Source organism: Canis aureus, chromosome 5, assembly GCF_053574225.1.
Source record: "Canis aureus isolate CA01 chromosome 5, VMU_Caureus_v.1.0, whole genome shotgun sequence".
Taxonomy (NCBI): domain Eukaryota; kingdom Metazoa; phylum Chordata; class Mammalia; order Carnivora; family Canidae; genus Canis; species Canis aureus.
In genome coordinates, this window is record NC_135615.1 from 73,089,064 (window position 1) to 73,110,516 (window position 21,453).

Genomic DNA, 21,453 nt, shown 5'->3' on the forward strand with positions numbered 1-21,453 from the left:
CCCACCAACAGTGCAAGAGGGTTCCCTTTCCTCCGCATCCTCTCCAACATTTGTGGTTTCCTGCCTTGTTAATTTTCCCCATTCTCACTGGTGTGAGGTGGTATCTCATTGTGGTCTTGATTTGTATTTCCCTGATGGCAAGTGATGCAGAGCATTTTCTCCTGTGCATGTTGGCCATGTCTATGTCTTCCTCTGTGAGATTTCTCTTCATGTCTTTTGCCCATTTCATGATTGGATTGTTTGTTTCTTTGCTGTTGAGTTTAATAAGTTCTTTTTTTTTTTTATTCTTATTTATTTATGATAGTCACACAGAGAGAGAGAGAGAGGCAGAGACACAGGCAGAGGGAGAAGCAGGCTCCATGCACCGGGAGCCCGACGTGGGACTCGATCCAGGGTCTCCAGGATCGCGCCCTGGGCCAAAGGCAGGCGCTAAACAGCTGCGTCACCCAGGGATCCCCAATAAGTTCTTTATAGATCTTGGAAACTAGCCCTTTATCTGATACATCATTTGCAAATATCCTCTCCCATTCTGTAGGTTGTCTTTGAGTTTTGTTGACTGTATCCTTTGCTGTGCAAAAGCTTCTTATCTTGATGAAGTCCCAATAGTTCATTTTTGCTTTTGTTTCTTTTGCCTTCGTGGATGTATCTTGCAAGAAGTTACCGTGGCTGAGTTCAAAAAGGGTGTTGCCTGTGTTCTTCCAGGAGAACTTTTTGTCTCCTAAAATATATTGCCAAATTGCTTTCAAAAGGGGGTTATTCCAGTTACAATGTCATCAGCAAATTGTGTAAATACCGGTTTTGTTATGTCTTTGCCAGCACTGACCCTTATAATTTTTAAAGTTTTATATAAGGATTCTCACAATTTGCTTGGTTTTTGTCTCTTTAACAGCAAAGGCAAACAGGGTGTGCCAATAAGTAAAAGTTTATTAGAACTGAGGAGGAATACTTTTTCTTTGAAGAGGGAACTTAGGAAAAAAAAAAAGAAACATATGCACACTCGGTAAGTATCTTGAAAATTGAGGATGTTGTTCTTCCTGTCGACTGCCGTTACTTCTCTTTTCTGAAACATCCATTTCTATGCATCTTGTTCAGTTCCCTCAGCTTTGATTCTCGATCTGGAATGTGGAAATGCCCCAAATGATGATGATGATTTGATAGTTTTTGATGAAACTTCAGATTAATTTCTATGTCCCTTTGAATGTGCATTTTATCATAATAATTTTCTGATTCAGGAGAAACTTAAATTTCTCTACAAAAGTATCGAAGGTGACCAGCTCAGTTTCTCCATCTGATGATGGAGGAGTGGTGGGATGAGGTAATCTCCAAAGGGCCCTACATTTGAAAGGGAGCTGCTCCACGGGCCTGCCAAGACCTATAAGAACTCAGTTGGTAAAAAACCATATCCCAAGTGAGGGGTGTGCCTGGGTAACTCAGTCATCTGAGTGCCAGACTCTTGATTTTGGCTCAGGTCCTAATGTCAGGGTCAGAGATTGAGCCTTGTGGCTTGCTCTACCCTGAGCATGGAGCCTCCTTAAAATACTCTCTCCTTCTAACCCACTCCCACCTCCAACCCCTGCACGTGCTTGCTCTCTCCCTCTCTCTAAACAAACAACATATTTTGGGCAGAGGAGGAAGTAAACCAAGACCCCAAGCAGTATCGTGGTTTTCAGGGTCCTGCTAGTTCATCCCAGGAACCTATAGAAAGGCGGGGAGTTAAGAATGCAAGAGAAGGGAACTAGAGCCGGGGAAACCGGAAGCTGAAAGTTCACTGTCCTCCACCCCCAGTCACGTGTATCTTTAGACGTGCAGGGAGGGGCTCTGAATATCCCACTCTCAAGCTCTGGGAGTTTAAGCCAGTTTTATGTAACTTCCCAAGAAAGACAGTTTTCCCCATCTCAGCAGCCCCTTGCTTTTTTTCTATATTGAATTTATCCATTTGTATTATTTTGCATGACTTTTTTGGCATTTTTATTGGTTAATGTGTGTCTCCCTTCCTAGAATATAAACTCTGAAAGCAAAGAATACATCTATTTCATTCATTGATGCATCTCCAGTTTCTGGAAGATGCTCAGTGTTTGAGAAATAGAAGCGGAGTAAAAGGTGACCCCAAAGGGCTGGAGATGGGGAGGGGGTCATGCAGGTTGCCAACCTCAGCCTACAAGTACTCATTTCCTTTATAAAAATGGTCCTGAACCATATATGATTGGTAGAGACTGGATTTGAACCAGGTGATCTGACTCCAGAGTCCATGTGCTAAACTATGATGCTTTTTTGCAAAGGAAGATTGCAGCCATCAACTCCGTGTGAATATTTATTGATGTGAGAAAGAATATTTATTGTGGGAAAATATTTACAACATGTAGGTGAAAGAAAGAGTCAATATATATATTGAAATATATAGCATTTACTATGCAGGCTTATGGGGAGGATTAAATGCGTTAATACATAGAATCGTATCTAGCATATGAAGTTCTTTTTCTTTTTTTAAAGATTTTATTTATTTATCCAGGAGAGATAGATAGATAGAGAGAGAGAGAGAGGCAGAGGGGAAAGCAGGCTCCATCCCGGGATTCGGGATTCGATCCGGGGTCTCCAGGATCATGCCCTGGGCCGTAGGTGGCGCTAAACCGCTGACGCACCCGGGCTGCCTAACATATAAAGCTCTTGATAAAAGTTGTCAAAGTAGTTGGTGAGCCATCTCTTATCTTCAGGATTGATTAGGGAGAAGTCAGCCTCGGGCCTCAGTGTGGAGAGGCTCCCCTGTCATTGAAGAACTGCCTTCCTGGGCTTGAAATGATGTGTTCTATGCCTCTCTCCCTCTCTGCCGTGTCATTCTAGGGGCAGGGGTGAGATGGTGGGAAAACAGGGCAGACAAAGTTCTCTTCTAAGATATGTCTTCATCAAACCCCTCCTCTTTCTACATTCTGCCCACATTTTAATATCACAGATCTGCCCCAGACGTCCAAAGGTAGAAAAACAGGTTCTACATTTTGCTTTTGTAACTTCTACTTGGGAGATGACTTCACATTCACTTTGGGACATGATGTCTATGCTCTGGCATCTCTGGAGAAACAGAAGCAGGGAAAGGCCCCGTTTCTACATCCTATTACATGGCTGCAATTATTGCCTTGGGTTCTGTAAGATCCCTGGGTTCATATAATAAATTCCTCTGGAGAAACCCACTGGTTTGAGTGGGTTTCGCCCACTGGCAAACAGGCAATTGCTGGCCCAGGATTGGGTGTTCCTTCCGAAGTAGGCAGGATAAGAGGAATCAGAGAGGAGAGTCTGTGTCCAAATCTTCCACAAGTTTAAAGGTCTGAAATGAGGCAGAAAATGAAGACAAAGTTACCGGTCTGGGCTACAGTCCCAGAGCTGGACTACAGAAGTTGAATTCAAAGTGAGGTGGTGTCCTGGGCAGTGTCCCACTGCTGCTTTCCACAAGTTTACCTTTTAAACTCTGCACCTTGGGGCGCCTGGGTGGCTCAGTCAGTGGTTGAGCATCTGCCTTTGGCTCAGGTCGTGATCTTGGGGTCCCGGGATCGAGTCCTGCATCAGGCTCCCTGCAGGGAGCCTACTTCTCCCTCTGCTTATGTCTCTGCCTCTCTGTGTCTCTCATGAATAAATAAATAAAATCTTTAAAAAAACAAAATATAACTCTGCAGCTTAAAAGTAGAAAGTCTGGGAGGGCAGATACCAGTATCTCCAGGCCTTCAGCCTTCAGCTTTGGCTGAGTTATTTTTGGAGTCAAATTATAGAGTCACGGATTTGATTTGGCATCAGCTATTAGTGGCTTTGCCCAAATTGGTGCCAATTGCAGAGCGTATCTTGAGTATAAAAGTGCAGAGTTACAGAGAAACGAGTGCCCAGGATGCCTCAGGCAACGTGATACCTTTACGGGAAGGAAGAGCTGCAGGAGGAGGAGCTGGGGAAAACCCAAGTCAGGGAAGATAAGGCACCCCCCTCCCACCCCCCAGCAGGCCAGTGCTCTGGACATTCCTTTGGCTTTGCTCTGCTGTCGATTCCTGATTCCCACTTCTGGATTAACCCCAGTTCCTGGCCTATATGCTTTGCAGATTAGAGTTTTTCTGACCACTTCTCCCTTCCCCTTTACCTGCTGGTTAGTCTCGCATGAAGAAATGGTCACTGGTTCCTGCCAGTCTTCACCTTTCCAGCTGGAGTAGCTCCCTTGAGCTCCTAAGCCCACGCTGAAAGGCCTGCTGGACTCTCCTTAACGGTGCAATTGGCCAGGGTGCTCCACTCCTTCATCTATTCTCTTACCTCTTAATGAGGCAGGAGGACAGAATGGTTAAAAGCAACAGCTAGAGCCAGACTGCTTGTGTTTAAACCCTAGTGGCACTCTCTGCCATGCCCACCCCCTCCATGAGCTGGATAACTCAAGACAAGCTATTTAACCTCAGTTTCCTCTTCTGTAAAATGGGGATGAAAGTAGTAACACCTAACTCATAGGGATGGGGAGAGGATTAAACTGAATTAATGTCTGTAAAGCCCGGGAAACTACATTAACCACAATGAGTTAGGTGGACAGTCCTGTACATAAGAATCATCCCACCCAAAATGCCATCAGAACTCATAGTGGAGAAACACTGGCTGAGGGCATGAAGCTCGAATGCCCAGGTTGAATCACAGATCTACCACTTAGGTTTCATCATCTTAGACACTTATTAAACCTCTCTGTGCCTCGGTTTTCTCAGTTGTCAAATAGGGCAATGAAATGAATTGTAAAATAAGAACTATGATAGCCTACCTCATAGAGGGGTTGCCTTGAAGCTTTAATGAATTAAAATACACAAAGCTTTGGGATGCCTGGGTGCCTCAGTGGGTTGGCCTCCAACTCTTGATTTCAGCTTAGGTCGTGATCTCACGGTCATGAGATGGGGCCCTGTATCTGGCTCCATGCTCCGCGGGGAGTCTGCTCTCCCTCTTGCTCTCCTCCTGTCCCTCCCCCTGCGCACACATGCGTGCGTGCTCTCTCAAATAACTAAATAAATCTTTAAAAAATATATACAAAGCTTTTGAAAAAGGCTGGCACATAATAGCCAAACATGTTAGCAAATGTTACTATTATCTGTTCCCCTTATCTGACCTTGTAGATATAATAGGAGACAGCATAGGATACATCATAAGCATTTTTTCCATATCACAAAATAAATCTTCTTTGACTATTTCCTTTGAAAGTTCTCCAGAAGAAAACATTTCCTTGGAAACTTGCTGATTCTTATATGTGTGACTCATAGGAGAAAACACTTTCCTTAATGCAGGGAAAATGAAACTGGTCATGTCCTGGCTAGTGGTGAATTAAACTAGCCTGAAGAACCAAGGTGACTTAGTCAGGGATGGTTCAACTCCTAATAACAGAATCCGTGGTACACACTAGTCCAAGCATAATAAACACGTTGGAGAAGGGAAAGGGGGGGGGTGTGGAATCTGGATGAGCTCACAGGCAGGAAGTAGACAGGTCTCATGAGGAACTAGAACCAGGAACTGGAAACTTCAAAATAGATCCCCTCTTGGTCACCACTCCTCTGCACTGCCATAGTCTGAGCCATCATCATCTCTTGCCTGGACCATTGCGACATTTTCTCCAATTTTCCACTTGTTCCCCTACAACTCATTCTTCACACAGCAGCCAAAATGATTTTTTTCAAGATTTATTTTTTGGGGGGCACCTGGGTGGCTCAGTGGTTGAGTGTCTGCCTTTGGCTCAGGTCATGATCCTGGGGTCCTGGCATCGAGTACCGCAGCAGGCCTCCCTCTGTCTATGTTTCTGTCTCTCTTTGTGTGTCTCTCATGAATAAATACATAAAATCTTTTAAAAAAAGATTTATTTTGGGGGGCACCTGGGTGGCTCAGTTGATTGGGCATCTGACTCTTGGTTTCAGCTCAGGTCATGATCTCAGGGTTGTGAGATCCAGCCCCATATAGGGCTCTGTGCTGGGCATGAAGTCTGCTTGACATTCTCTCTCTCCCTCTGCCCCTTCTGATGTTCACACGGTTTTGCACATGTTCTCTCTCTAGAGAGAGCATGAGTGAGCATGGGGGGCGGGCAGAGGGAGAGAGAGAGAGAGAGAATATTCAACTAGACCACCTGCCAAGCATGGATCCCAATATGGGGCCTGATCCCACAACTCATGAAATCATGAGCTGATCCGAAACCAAGTGTCGGACACCCAACTGACTGAGCCACCCAGGTGCCCCAATTTTTAAAAAATATAGTAAGATTATGTTGTTTCCCTGCACAGAACTTTTCAGTGGGTTTCCATTCCTCAGGGTAGGAATCTGTCCTTCTTGTTCACTGCTTTATTCTTGGGCGTAGAACATAGTAGATGTTCAATAAATTTGTTAAATGACTAAGTGGGAATGCACCAGGGTTCAAGGTAGAACTACTCTCTCCTTTTCCCTCTGAGGCTAGGGGTTTCGTATTCTTCTTTATGGCTCTGTTCTGGGCTCCTCCCTGTCTTCTTCATATCTCCTTTACCATGGCACAAAATGTCTCAGCTCCAGCGCCACCCGGTAAACACATACTAGTGTCCTAATTTCCAAATTTTTGGGAGAAAGAAGTTGACTGTTCCAGCTCAGGTGTGGGGTCTGCCCCTGTCCATTTGGTCATGGCTGGGAACTGCCAAAGCCCACTCATATGGAAAAGGCAATTTTAGAGAAGAAGAGCACAGGTTGGCTGACCACCCCCAAAATTGTGTACTACCTTGAAGGCAGGGGAATCCTCAGTTCTCAGGGAATCCAATAGAGACTTCGGTGGGCAGTTTAATCTCTTAGAGAAGCTCCCAAATAGAATCTAGGATTATGAAGTGGATATAATAAATGATCTACCATTTTTATTTAACTATTGAGCCACTTGCCAGGCATAGTTCTAAGAACTGAATAGGTGTCAAGTCAATCTTCCCAACAACGCTATGAACTAGGTCTTCTTACTCTCATTATACAGATGGGGTAGGGGCAGCCCGGGTGCCTCAGCGGTTTAGCGCTGCCTTCAGCCCAAGGTGTGATCCTGGAGACCCGGGATCGGGTCCCACATCCGGCTCCCTGCATGGAGCCTGCTTCTTCCTCTACCTGTGTCTCTGCCTCTCTCTCTCTCTCTCTCTCTCTCTGTGTCTCTCGTGAATAAATAAATAAAATCTTAAAAAAAAAAAGGGGGGTAGTAGAGGCACAGAGAGACCGTAGTGATAGAGCCAGAATTCTAACATTGCAACACCTTACTGCACCTTTTCCTTAACTACCTAAATGAGACAAGGATATAATTCCCTTCCTAAAACAAGGAAAATGAGGTTCAAAAAAATGAGGTTCAGAGAGATAAAGCAAAACAAAGTGCCAAGGTCACCTGGCTACAAAGTAGCAAAGCCTTGACTGCAGTAGTTCTGCAACTTGCCCTATCACCTAGCCCACAATTTTTTTTTTAAAACAGCTTTATTGAGATGTAATTCACATACCATACATTTCACCTATTTCAAGTGTACAATTCGGTGGTTTCTAGTGTAGTCATAGATATGTACAACCATCACCACAGTCCGTTTGCCCACTCTAATTGTATGGATAATTCCATCCAAAGAGGGAAGTGAATAGCCAATACTCATACAGAGAGTAGCTGGCCATACAGAGAGTAGAATGAAGGCCACTGCTTCAACCACTGTGAGAATGCTTCTGGAAACCCCCATGGGAATAACTGTGTGTCTCAGAAAAATGACGGCTTGTCATGGCGCAATGGCATGGGGTAGGGCTGAGAGGAGGCAGGACAAGGAAGCTCCCACCCCACGGAGACAGTGACTCTCCAAAGTTGAAACTCTGGCCTTTGGAGATCTCCCCGCCTACTCAGACAACCTCTTTTCCTGTTTCTCTCCTTTACTCTTTTGACAAACACCTATTGTCCTTCAAACCTCAGTTCAAGCATTTCCTCCTCCAGAAAGGCTTCCCTGGTTGGGCTAAGTGCTTTGTTATGGTGTTTGCTGGACTTTTTTTCTTCACAATAGTGTAGTCTCTCTTTATCTTGTCTCCTCTGTGCTTAGTCCCCCTAGAACTAAAAAGGCATAGATTTAAATCCAGGCTCTGTCATGTTCTAGCTCTGTGACCTTGGGAAAGTACATAGTAGGCCCTCCCAAAATTCCAGTTTCTTTCACTCTTTCCTTCTGATTTCTTGGAAGGTGACTGTTAGCCTCAGTTTGTATTGGAATCCTGGTGTCCTCTTGTTCTCAGCCTTCAGGGAGGTGCCAGACACATTTTTGTTGCTCTGCCTGTCTTCCCGTGGGAAATCATTTTTCCTTCCCCAAATTCAGCTCAGTCTTTGTGGTTTGGGTGGTCCTGACCTCAAGTCCCAGGAGTGGTGGAAGACACAAGGCTGGTCAATCCAAGGTCTATGTTCTTTTGTTGCCAGCAATTGGTCCAGGGTTGGGCCTGTGACTTAGTCAGTCAGGATCCCTTCATGAAATTTGTCATATGGGGGACGCCTGGGTGGCTCAGTGGTTGAGCATCAGCCTTCAGCTCAGGGTGTGATCCTGGAGACCCAGGATCGAGTCCCACATCGGGCTCCCTGCATAGAGCCTGTTTCTCCCTCTGCTTGTGTCTCTGCCTCTCTCTCTCTCTGTGTCTCTCATGAATAAATAAATAAAATATTAAAAAAATTTGTCATATGGACACCAGAAAGAAAAGAACCTCTCTCTCTCTCCCTCCCCATGGCACCCTCCCTGTTCCCCCACTACAAAGCATGAGATATATGGCATTGAAGATTGGGTATGCCAGCAGTCATCCTGCTGCCTGAGAGCAAAGCCAAACAGAATCAAATAAATGTGAAAGATGAAATAAAAGAGAGTTTGATGACCTCTTGGTTCCAGACATGCCTGAAGTCCTATTTGATTCCTATTTTCCTTAAATTGGCCTAGATTGGATTTTTGACATTTGTAGCCAAAAGAATTCTGATCAAGAAAACATAGGCTCACTTTAGTATATAAACAGGGTAATTGGATCTCTGGTGGCCTGAAGACAAGCCAACAAACTGTGGATAGTAGAACAGCAAGAGTCAAAGAACAGTGGGCCTTTGATCACTTCATTAAGCTGCTGAATTCACCAACCCCAGAACCCATCCAATTTAGGACTTCTTGTTATATGAAAAAAAATATATCCTTATTGGTTAATTATTTTTGGAGTTTGACTTTTTTTTTTTTTTTTTGAGTTTGACTTTTTATAACATGTAGCCTTCCTTTTATTTCTTTTAAGATTATTTATTTGAGAGAGCATGAAGGAGTAGGTGTGGAGGGGAGAGAGAGAGAGGAGAGAGAGAGAATCTCAAGTAGACTCCCTGCTGAGCATGGAGCCCTATTGCAAGCTTGATCCCAGGACCCTGTCATCATGACCTGAGCCAAAATCAAGAGTCGGATTCTCCACTGACTGAGCCACCCAGATACCCTCATCCCTTTTTTGTTCTTTAAGTAAACTCTACCCCCAACGTGGGACTTGAACTCACGACCTCGAGATCAAGCCTGACATGTTCCTGGGGCACCTGAGTGGTCAGTTAAGTGTCTCACTTGGGCTCAGGTTATGATCTCAGAATCCCACGATCAAGCCCGGAGTCAGGCTCTCCACTCAGCAGGGGATCTGCTTCTCTCTCTCTCTCTCTCTCTCTGCCCCCTGCTCATGTTCTCACGCTCTCTTTCTATCTCTCAAATAAGTAAATAAATCTTAAAAAAAAAAAAAAAAGAAGAGTGACATGCTCCACCAACTGAGCCACCCAGGTGCCCCCAAAGCCATCTTTAGGTTGGTCTCCAGCTGTCTCTCCCTAATTTCTGTGATGTTGGCAAGGGATGACATGGATGTGGGGTGACCACCTCTTGGCTAGCCCAAGAAATAGCATTTCTTACAGTTACTCTTGCTCCTCTGGTGCTGTTTTTTCTTGCAGGCGCTCTCAGACACTTCTGGACACATTCCTGGTTCCTCCCTTCATCCAAATATCACTAGCACTTTGCAGATTCCACTGAGATTTGGGGGAAACAGAAGGACAAGTTCAGCATAGTATGGGCACCAGCTTAAAATGATCTAGAAGACATCACTGTCCTAAAATTTCATGGGCCATTCCTGCCAAGAGGAATTTTTTTCTGACTGTATCCCCCTTTAGGAATCCACTGGCCCCCATCTCCTCCAGCCTCTCCCTAGCTCCATTCCAGTCTCCTGTGTACTCCGAACTTCTCATACTTCATTACACAAAGGATTTTCTTCTCCATACCAGACGTCAGGCTAAAGGCCAGGCTGACACTGATTCACTGAACGCTTCAAAACAAAGGACCCTTAACGGGCCCTTCAAAACAAAGGACCAAACACACTAGAAAATTACAGGGTTTTTCTTCCCCCTAACAAAATTAAATTCTTAGGCTGGGATCTCTTTCCCTCCTGTTTTGGGGAAGCTCAAGAGGATATTACAAGAAATAATTCTCCTGTCTCAAACAAATTGCCAGGGACTGTGGAATGTTTTTTCGCCTTCTAGCTATACTTTAACTAGTTGCCCCTGTGTAAATATACATTTTTAGTAACAATTTTGTTTGAGATATAATTCACATATCACGAAACTTACCATTTTAAAGCACACAACTCAGTGGTTTTGAGGATATTCACTCACAAGGTTGTGCAACATTTGCTACCGTCTTATTTCAGAACATTTTCAACATCCTCAAAAGAAAGTCTGTACCCATTAGTAGTCACTTCCTATTTCTCTGTCCCCAGCTCCTAGCAGCCACTCTACACTGATCTTAAGGGCAAACATTCAGTCTTCAACTATTAAGTGTGATATTAGCTGTAGGTTTTCTATAGATGCCCCGTTATTAGGCTGAAAGAGTTCCCCTCTACTCTTGACTTTGTTGAGTGTTTTTATCATGAAAAGAGGTTGGATTTTGTCAAATGCTTTTTTATGCATCTATAGGCGAACCTCAGAGATATTGTGCCTTTGGTTCCAGACCCCTGCAATAAAGCAAATATCACAATAAAGTGAGTCAAGTGAATTTTGGGGTTTCCTAGTGCATGTAAAAGTTATATTCCTCCTATGCTGTAGCCTACTAAGGGTGCAATAGGATTAAGTCTCAAAAAATGTACATCCCTCAATTAAAAAAATACTTTTTTGGGATCCCTGGGTGGCGCAGCGGTTTGGCGCCTGCCTTTGGCCCAGGGCGCGATCCTGGAGACCCCGGATCGAATCCCACGTCGGGCTCCCGGTGCATGGAGCCTGCTTCTCCTTCTGCCTATGTCTCTGCCTCTCTCTCTCCCTCTCCGTGTGACTATCATAAATAAATAAAAATTAAAAAAAAAAACTTTTTTGTTAATAGATGTTAACCATCATCTGAGCTTTTGGTGTCATATAACGTATGTAATAATAATGACAAAGTTTGAAATACTGAGAGAATTACCAAAACGTGACACAGAGACACGAAGCGAGCAAATGCTGTTGGAAAAATGACGTCGACAGACTTGCTTGACACAGAGTTGCCACAAAACCTTCAATTTATCTGTGAAGTGCCATTAAGTGAAGAGCAATAAAATGAAATAAGCCTGTATTGAGACAATCATATTTTTGTCCTTTATTCTATTAATATGGTATATCCCATTGAGTGCTGTGTAAATTTTAATGTGGTGTTTTTAACACATTCCGTGTTGCTGTGTTAAATCATCACCTTGGTTTATAAGCTCAAGTGGGCCTCATTTTAAGAAAATCTGATAGATGACAATTTAGACTTATATAGGCTTGGTTACTTAGGTTAACAGACTTTTTTTTCCCTCTGCGAAGTTTTCCTAAAGGAGAAAATTCATTGTGAGCCTACAAAATATAATGCAAAAATGGGATGCTTAGGCTTTTTAGGAACTATCTTTAGTGTCAGTCTCTCTGAGTCTGAGAAAAGCTACAGTATGCAGGATGATTGTTGTCTTGGGCGGTGGCATAATTGGTCAAAATGCACCTCACTGTGAAGTCTAAAGCCACCTCATGGATCCAATCAGTCATCAAGGAGTTGGTGGAATTGATCATTGGCCTCTTGGGGGCAGGAGTCTCCTTTTATTTATTTTATTTTATTTTATTTTATTTTATTTTATTTTATTTATTTTATTTTATTTTATTTTATTTTATATTTTTTAGGCATCTCCTTTGTTAGGAAAATAGAATGAGATTTGAATAGAAATAATGGTCCACAGGAGTCCATTTTCTCTCATTATTATTATTATTATTATCATTATCATTTTATTCTCTCTTCTGGAACATTCTGCCTCAAAGAGGAGACGTTGCTGCCCAGATCTCACTCCAGATGGAGTTGTGCATTCAGCTTGGCCAATTGCCACTTTGAGGACAACTATTTTTGTGTGTTCACTATTCTTTCCTTTGGGGAACTTCTATTCCACTCCACCCCATGTGATACTTGCAGGGCTACCATCACAGGACTCTACCTTTCTGACCACAGGCATGACCCAACTCTGAGTCAACTAGACTTTCTCTAGTCTAGTTGGAAACTTGAAGTTGGAGACATGCAAGGATGGAAGGTAGTCAGAGCTGAGTCATGTGATATGTTTACCATAAAGCAATAGTTCTCCTCTGTGGTCCTTGGACCAACAGCATCAGCATCTGGGAACTTGTTAGAAATACAAATTCCCAGGCCCTATATCACACCTACTGAGTGAGAAATTCTAGGGTAGGCCTCAGGAGTCTGTTTTTGTTGTTGTTGTTGTTTGTTTTGTTCTGTTCTAAGTTAATTGATTTTTTTTTTTTTTAATTTTTATTTATTTATGATAGTCACAGAGAGAGAGAGAGAGAGGCAGAGACACAGGCAGAGGGAGAAGCAGGCTCCATGCACCGGGAGCCTGATGTGGGATTCGATCCCGGGTCTCCAGGATCGCGCCCTGGGCCAAAGGCAGGCGCCAAACCGCTGCGCCACCCAGGGATCCCTAATTGATTTTTTTAAAAGTAATCTCTACACCCATCGTGGGGCTCAAATTTAGAACTCCAAGATCCAGAGTTTCATCCTCTTCCAACTGAGCCAACCAGATGCCCCAGGAATCTGTGTTTTAATAAACCCTCCAGATTATTTTGCTCTAGAGAACTGGAAGTTTCTGCTAGTGGGATTCTTAGAGCTTTGCTGGATCTTGTCCTTTCCTGGGACTTGGCTGTTGAGATCTTCCTTAGATTCTTTGAACTCCTCAGTGTCCTTCCAATAAATTCCTTGTGGGGTTTGTTTTATTTGAAAGAGTCAGACTTGCTCTCTATTGCTTGCAACCTAAGACCCTGATTAATGGTCCTGTCGTCTAATTCATAGCTCACAGACCCTTTTTGAGCCATGGGCCTTCATCCCATAGACAGGCTGCACTGGTTCAGTCTCACCTTGGTCCTCGTATTTAGCTTCAGCTAAAACATGTTAACTCCATTCCAAACCAAAGTAGACCCATCAGGTCTCCTCTTCCTCCTCCTCCTTTTTAAATTTATTTATTCATGAGAGACAGAGAGAGAGAGAGAGAGAGTCAGAGACAGAGGGAGAGGGAGAAGGAGGGAGCAGAAGGAGAAGCAGGCTCCTTGCGGGAAGCCTGATGCAGGACTCAATCTCAGGACCCCAGGATCATGACCTGAGTGGAAGGCAGATGCTCAACCACTGAGCCACCCAGGTACCTCCCCCATCAGGTCTTGTGACCAACTTCAATCAATATCCTGCCTATTAATAGTTTGGTTGTCTCTCCCACTTCTTTATAAAAACACCTATGCCTACATTTATTTGACTCCTCTCTTTTCTCATCTTTCCTCCCACCCCCCTTTTATTTTTTAAAGATACTTTTAAAAATTTATTTATTCATGAAAGACACAGAGAGAAGGCAGAGACAGGCAGAGGGAGAAGCAGGCTCCTCACAGGGAGCCCGATGTGGGACTTGATCCCACATCCGGGATCACACCCTGAGCCAAAGACAGATGTTCAACCACTGACCAACGCAGGTGTCCCCTAACCCCCTTTTAAACTATTAACAACAATTGTTAGCATAACGCAGTTTGTTTTCTATATTAGTTAGGAAGTAGAATAAGTTGTTTTAATAAAGCGATTCAAAAATACAGAATACTTTTTAAAAATCTCTTGTTTAATAGTTGTCGTTGCTGTTTTATTTCTTTTTTTTTTTAAGATTTTATTTATTTATTCATGAGAGACACACAGAGAGAGAGGCAGAGACACAGGCAGAGGGAGAAGCAGGCCCCATGCAGGGAGCCAGACCCGGGACTCCATCTGGGATCTCCAGGATCACACCCTGGCTGAAGGTGGCGCCCCCCTTTTTTTTTTAAGATTTTATTTATTAATTATTACTATTATTATTATTATTATTTTATTTGAGAGAGAGGAGAGAGAGCACGCAGTGGGGAAGAGCAAAGGGAGAAGGAGAAGCGGGCTCCATGCTGAGCAAGGAGTCCAATGCAGGGCTAGATCCCAGGATCCCCGGGACCATGACCTGACCCAAAGGCAGACACTTAACCAACTGAGCCACTCAGGTGCCCCTTGTTTTATTTATCTATTTATTTTTATTTATTTATGATAGTTAGAGAGAGAGGCAGAGACATAGGCAGAGGGAGAAGCAGGCTCCATGCACCGGGAGCCCGACGCGGGATTCGATCCTGGGTCTCCAGGATCGCGCCCTGAGCCAAAGGCAGGCGCTAAACCGCTGCGCCACCCAGGGATCCCTACCCTTGTTTTATTTCTTTAAGCCTATGAGTGGCTCAGAGTGAGTCCAGAGATGAGTAAGTGGCTCCACTCCAGGCAGACATTTAGGAACACACTTTCCTTCTATTCTTACTGCTCTGCCATTTCCTAGGACATTGCTAAAGCAAGTTCTCCACCACTAACTATACCAACGGCCCCAACTTGGGGGAGAGGGGGAAAATAAGTAGATGCCTAACAATTTCCTTTTAAGAAATGATGTAGGAGAAATGAGGTTCATACCAATTCTATTTACTTTCCAATGGTGAGTCCTCGCATGGTCACGCCCAGCTGGCTGCAAGGGGGTTTGGGAAAAGCGGGCTAGAGCTGGGCAGCCATATGTCCCTCAATATCTTGAGATGAGGGTTATTTTGTTATTACAAGAAGGAAATCATGGGTAATGGAAGATAACTAGCAGGTTTTTTTTCACATTTTCTAACCCTGAATCTTATATTCATATGTTGAAAGCTCCAATGCCTTCAGGGAATAGCAGGTGATTAACTGAGCAGACTAGGAATGAGGTGACTGGGACTGGGACTGGGACTGGGACTGGGACTGGGACCAGTAGGGTAGGATCATGTCCTGTCTAAAGGAGGCTAGTTGCTTACCCAATATCATTTCACTCTCCTTCTTTCCTAACAGATCTACCTCCAAGTTTGTTTGAGTGATAGTGAAAGTAGGGGATAAATCATGATTTTCTAAGCTAATCATGAAATTTTGGTTTCTAGTGTCCCCAGCCTCCCGAGCTAGGATTGTTCATGTGACTCAACCAAGGAGAGTGTTAAGGAAATCTAGTGGAGGACATCTGGGAAAGCTCTTGCTTTCCTAGTAATGAGTTAGCCACCACTGGAGCCTCCCCTTACTTGTTCTTCCTACTTTGAATGTGGGTATGCTGCCTGGAAATGGGGCAGCAATCTTCTGACTGCAGGGGCAGGGCAAGCATGAGGGGAATACCAGAAGAACTGCAGTGATACTGAGCCAGAGAGAACCAAGGCCAGAGGCTGCCTGCCTCCAGATAGTCTGTTACAAAGCCAAAAATACTTGTTTGTTGAAGCAGTTTAAAATTGGTTTATCTTAAAAAAAAATTGGTTTATCTTCATAATTTCATGGCTACTCGAAGCTGATTAAATCCTCCTAGACTTTTTCTATGTGCATATTTACTTTGTAAAGGTATAGAATACATACACTACTTTGCAACTACCTGCTTTCCAGATGTACAATAAATAATGTGCAATACTGTACAATATTAAGATAATATGCAGTGTCGCAAGCATCCTTCCCTGATACGCACTATTGCTTAACACCTTTCATTTTAAAGACTGCAGAATATCCATTGTATGACTGTAGCATAATGCATTTACTCAACTTTTTATCACTGGACATTCAGGTAGTTTATGGGTTGGTTTTTTTGAGGGGGAGGTTTGACCTTATAAACAATTCCATAGAACATCCTCACAACTAATTTGTAAACTTCTGAACATATCCTTGTAAGTGCATTCCTGATTGTTTAACTTCCTAGAAATTAAATGACTGGGTCAAAAGGTAATAAGTAGCACGCTCTCTCTTTCTCTCACTCTCTTTAAAGATTTTATTTATTCATGAGAGTACAGACAGGCAGAGACATAGGCAGGTTCCCTGCAGGGAGCCTCATGGGGATTCGATCCAAGACCCCGGGATCATGACCTGAGCCAAAGGCAGATGCTCAGTCACTGAGCCACCCAGGTGCCCCAAATAGCACCTTCGCTTAAGTAAAATGATATGCTTGTCTTTGGTTCCTACCAAAGGAACCAAAAGCCATTCATTTTCTGTTACCATAAGTAACCAGCCATTCATTTATTCATCATCTATTCAGTTAAAAAGCCCAAGAGGACTGTGCTAGGCACCAAGGAGGACTAACTGGTGAGTAAAATGTAGTCCCTGTCTTTAAGGAACTCATGATGGAATGGCAGGGACAGGCAGGACAATAGGCAATGACAATATGGAGAAGGAGTGACAATTGTGGTAGGCAGTTTCTGAGAAGGTTCCAAACAATTCTCACCTCCTGGTATTCATGCCCTTGTGTAATTCCCTGCCTGGGGGTATGGGCTGGACCTAGGGAATTGCTTCTAGTGAATGAAATGTGATAAAAGCGATAAATGACACTTCTGTGATTAGGTTATGAAGGACTGTGACTTCTACCTTGCTGGCACTCTCTCTTGGCTTTCTCATTTGCTCACTCTGATGAAGCCAGTTGCCTTGCTTGCTTGACAGAGAGGCCTACATGGCAAGGAACCCAGGGAGGCATCTGGCCAGCAGCTCTTGAGGAACTGAGGCTTCAGTCTGGCAGCTTGTGAGGAACTGAATCCCAACAGTCACATGGGCTAGGAAACAGATCTTTTCTAGTTGAGCCTGAAGGTGACTGAGGACAGCTAAACCATGCGGGACTGTGTGATCCACAGAAACTGTGAGATAATGAATGCGTGTTGCTTTAAACCAGTACGTTTTGGGGAAATGTGTTACTCAGCAATAGATAACTCATACACAAGGGGAGTGGTACAAACAAGCACAATGTGAGAGGTGTACACGTGAGGGTGGCACACCATTCCATGCTGGCAGGAAGGGCTGCCTCTGGTAAGATGTCGGAGAAGAGGGTAAGGCTTACATTGCAACTTGTAGACTAAGGAGGCATTAGTTTGGGGAAGAAGGGAGAGACGGCATTTCCAGCCAAAGTCTGCAGGATAATGGAGTTAGTTGTATGTTCATTTCCCAGACCTGTTGCCAGCTCACTTGTCACATCCTTGATTAGATGCAAATTTTTAAAATTTTAATTCCAATATGGTTCATACAGTGTTATGTTAGTTTCAGGTGTACAATATACAATTCTATACATTATTCAGTGCTCCTCATGATATGTATGCTCTTAATCTCCTTTTCCTATTTCACTCAGCCCCTTCACCCACCTCCCCCCTGGTAACCACCAGTTTGTTTCATGAGGTGAATATACTGTGGAATCAGCAGAGCTTATGTTTCAGGGCACCTCACCTGCTCATAACCCTTCCAAAGCCCAGGAAGCACCTTTCTGTAATGATAGTTTTGTATTCTTTTTCTTTCTTTTATTTTTTTAAAGATTTATTATTCATGATAGACAGAGAGAGAGAGAGAGAGAGAGGCAGAGACACAGGCAGAGGGAGAAGCAGGCTCCATGCAGGGAGCCCGACGTGGGACTCGATCCTGGGACTCCAGGATCACGCCCTGGGCCAAAGGCAGGCACCAAACCTCTGAGCTACCTAGGGATCCCCATCGTATTCTTTTTCTTAAAGAGACTTCTGGCCTCTGTTTCAATGGACCTACCAAGACCTTTTCACTGCCCCGTACTCACCGCTGCCAGTCTACAGCATAGACACACACACACACACACACACACACACACACACACACACACACATAGGCTCTGTTTCTTTGAAAAGTGTTTCTCAGCAGCCTAGCCTTCCCATCCTGCCTTCACTTCCTTAACCTGAAGGTCCTATTCTTGAACTCTTTAATCATCTTGACTGCTGCTTTTGACGTTTCTCAGAGCTCTCCCCTTCAGTAGTGGTGCCCAGAACGGATGTGTTTTTCTAAGCAGCAAATCTGGCTCCTGACCAAATGGCATCTGAGCAGGGCCACTTCAGAGCTGAACCCCAGGGACAGACTCTCTTCCCTGCCCCACCCCAACTTCAGAATGGCAAAGGTTTGGAGAAACACAATAAGGATGAGAAAGAAGGTAGAAGGAGCAACAGGAAAGGGGGAGCTTTGCTATTTCTCTAGGGCTGGGACCTCTCTGTTAGGATGCTGGTGGCAGTATTTCAAAAATGTGATGGCTTCCCAGAGGGAAGGAAATGGGCACTATCCCTGCCTACTCTGTGTCAGGTACCTGGGCTTTCCCGCCATTATCTCATGGAATCCTCACTACATCTCTTCAGGTTAAAAGCAAGACTCCCCATTTTATTATTTTTAATTTTAAAAAGATTTTATTTATTTATTTGACAGAAGGAGAAAGAGCAGAAGCAAGGGGGATGGCAGGCAGAGGGTGAGGGCAAAGCAGGCCCCCTGTGGAGCAGGGAGCCTGATATCAGGCTCTATCCCAGGACCCCGGGATCATGACAGCCAAAGGCAGATGCTTAACCAACTGAGCCATGCAGGTGCCCCAAGACTCCCCATTTTATAGCTAAAGAAACTGAAGTTCAGAGATGAGAGGGAGGGAGTATGCAGGTCCAGGTGCAGCTGACTTGAGAGCCCATGCCCTAGCCCCACCTCAGGATGCCCCATCCTTTATTGGTTCTCTCAGGGGGCATATCACCTACATTGAAGTTCTAGATGAAAATTGGTGGGCATTGCGGCAAACTTCCACCTGGAAATAACTTTTATAAATGAAGACTTCAGGTAGGCTAAAGTCTTGTTTCTGGAAGATACATCAAAACGAAGAAGACCCATCCATGCCCTGGGAGCCCTCAAAGGTTGGGATTCACTACTAGGGAGAAAAAAATATGACAAAAGAAGGCAGGAGATCTAAGCCCCAAATGACAGATTATAGCATGGCAATAAAAATGGAAACCATGAAAATAACAAACACTATTTACCGAGTGCTTACAAAAGACCAGAAAGCATCTTAATCTCACAACTCTACTAAGAAGGTAAGGTTAGCATTCCTACTTGAGGTTGGGAGGTTGAGGATGAAGAAACTTAATACAGGGAGGCAGAAGTGATGCAGGGACTTGAGCCTTGGTGTGTCTGCCTCCAAAGCTATTGCTTTTAATCATTAGGCTTTACTAATTCCAGGAGAGTAGGAGTGGGAGAAATCTAGTTCCTGTGAATGGAGTTAACACTGCAAAATGTTAGCAAGTACCTTGAGAGGGTGTGGCATCGGGATGGCTAGGGCTCCCCACCTGGTTTTTCTGCTCTCTCGGGCAGGAGAGGTGACTCAGGAAGCCAGCAGCAGTTGAACACTGTGGAAGAAGCTCTTGGGACCAGAGTGAGCGGAGAGCAGCAGAGTCTCTGTTAATATCCACTGATTTCTCTCCACATTGGCTCGGGAACTTGGTAGGGGCCTAGGCCCCAGGGATGCTGCCATGAGGCTGGACCAGGAAGCTGGAGCTTGCTGGCCCTCCAGGGTCTGTTGCCCAGAGCACTGGAGCCACTTGCCTATATTGGGATCCTGCCCCTCCTCCTTCTGGGACTTTGGCTTAGTGACTTAGCAACCTTAGGCTTCACTCAATTTTCTGTAAAGGGGGGATAATCAGAGTATATGTAGTTGAATAATAAATGATAATTGTGCCATTGGGAGAATTCAGTGAGATGATGGATACGAAGGACTAACCCAGCACCTGTGTGACCCTGAGCTCTTGGTACATGGTGGCCATATTGCTGTGAGAGCCCATCCTCGGTGGAGCAGTGAGGCTTTTTTTTTTTTTTTTAATTTTATTTATTTATGAGAATACATAGAGAGGAGAGAGAGAGAGGCAGAGACAGAGACAGAGGGAGAAGCAGGCTCCATTCAGGGAGCCTGACGTGGGACTTGATCCCAGGTCTCCAGGATCAAGCCCTGGGCTGAAGGTGGTGTTAAACCGCTGAGCCACCGGGCTGCCCCCTTTCTCTATGTTCCATTTACTTCCACTCTCATTGCCTACTTTGATAGATGAGACTGCAGTTCAATGAAGGAATAAATTTAATGCGTTTTTCTTTTTTTCCTTTGTTTACACTCTGAAAGCTTTTTATCGGTTTTAGGGTTCACAGCTCATTTCACAATTGTGATTTATCTCTTGCCTGTAAGATTTTTTTAAAAAAAGATTTTATTTATTTATTCATGAGGGAGACAGAGAGAGGCAGAGACACAGGCAGAGGGAGAAGAAGCAGGCTCCCCGCAGGGAGCCCGACATGGGACTCCATCCTGGGTCTCCAAGATCATGCCCTGGGCTGAAGGTGGCGCTAAACCACTGAGCCACCCAGGCTGCCTGCCTCTATGATTTTAACTGTTATATAAAAGCAAGAGATTTTTCATGCTAGAAATTATCCCTGTGCCACTCTTCTTTAAAAAAAAAATTTTTTTTTAAATTTTTAAGTAGTCTCTCCACCCAACGTGAGGCTCGAACTCACAACCTGGAGATCAAGAGTCGCCTACTTTACCAACTGAATGAACCAGGCACCCCATATGCCTCTTACAGACCAAACACTGGATCAGCTATGGTTCATTGGTTAAAGACATCAGTGACTAATTCTGGTCTTAATAACAACAACAACAACAACAAAATATGTTATTGGGAAAATATAGAATACACTGAAGAAAAGGCTATCAGTCAAGCCTCAGCAAAAGCATACAGGGTAGCTCTAGGGATCTAGGTAGTGGAAATGATGGGCAGTTTCTCCAGGAACTATCGGGTGTGCCTTGTGCTGATCTACCCAAGATTAAATTCTCCCAAGAGACTGTTTGACTGACCTGAGTTGTGTTGCATACCCTATCCCCTTTCTCAGGGAAGGAGAGGGCACCTTGATTGAGATTCATAATAAGTGAGCATACAATGGGAGAGAGAATGCTCAGAAGGTAAGTGGAAGTTCTGTTACCAGAAGAGGGGTGTGTACACTGGATGAACACAAATAGGAGGTGTCCTCTACAAATACTGTTCTCTCTGTCTTTAAATATCAAGATTCAGAATTTTTCAAGTGTTTTCAAATATGCAGAATTGCTGAAAGAATAAAACAAGAAACACTTATATGTCCATCT

The 21,453-nt window shown here is 44.1% G+C and overlaps 1 long non-coding RNA gene across 1 annotated transcript in view; it reads right to left on the reverse strand.

The window, feature by feature from the left end:
* Positions 1 to 2,328: 2,328 nt before the first annotated feature.
* LOC144314583 (uncharacterized) overlaps positions 2,329 to 21,453 on the reverse strand; it is a 35,533-nt gene continuing 16,408 nt past the window's right edge. Inside the window, exons 3-6 of the long non-coding RNA XR_013380468.1 lie at positions 9,882 to 9,994; positions 4,112 to 4,280; positions 3,448 to 3,609; positions 2,329 to 3,316 (exon numbers count right to left, since the gene is read on the reverse strand). This is a non-coding gene — a long non-coding RNA (uncharacterized LOC144314583). The remainder of the gene's footprint in view (positions 3,317 to 3,447; positions 3,610 to 4,111; positions 4,281 to 9,881; positions 9,995 to 21,453) is intronic.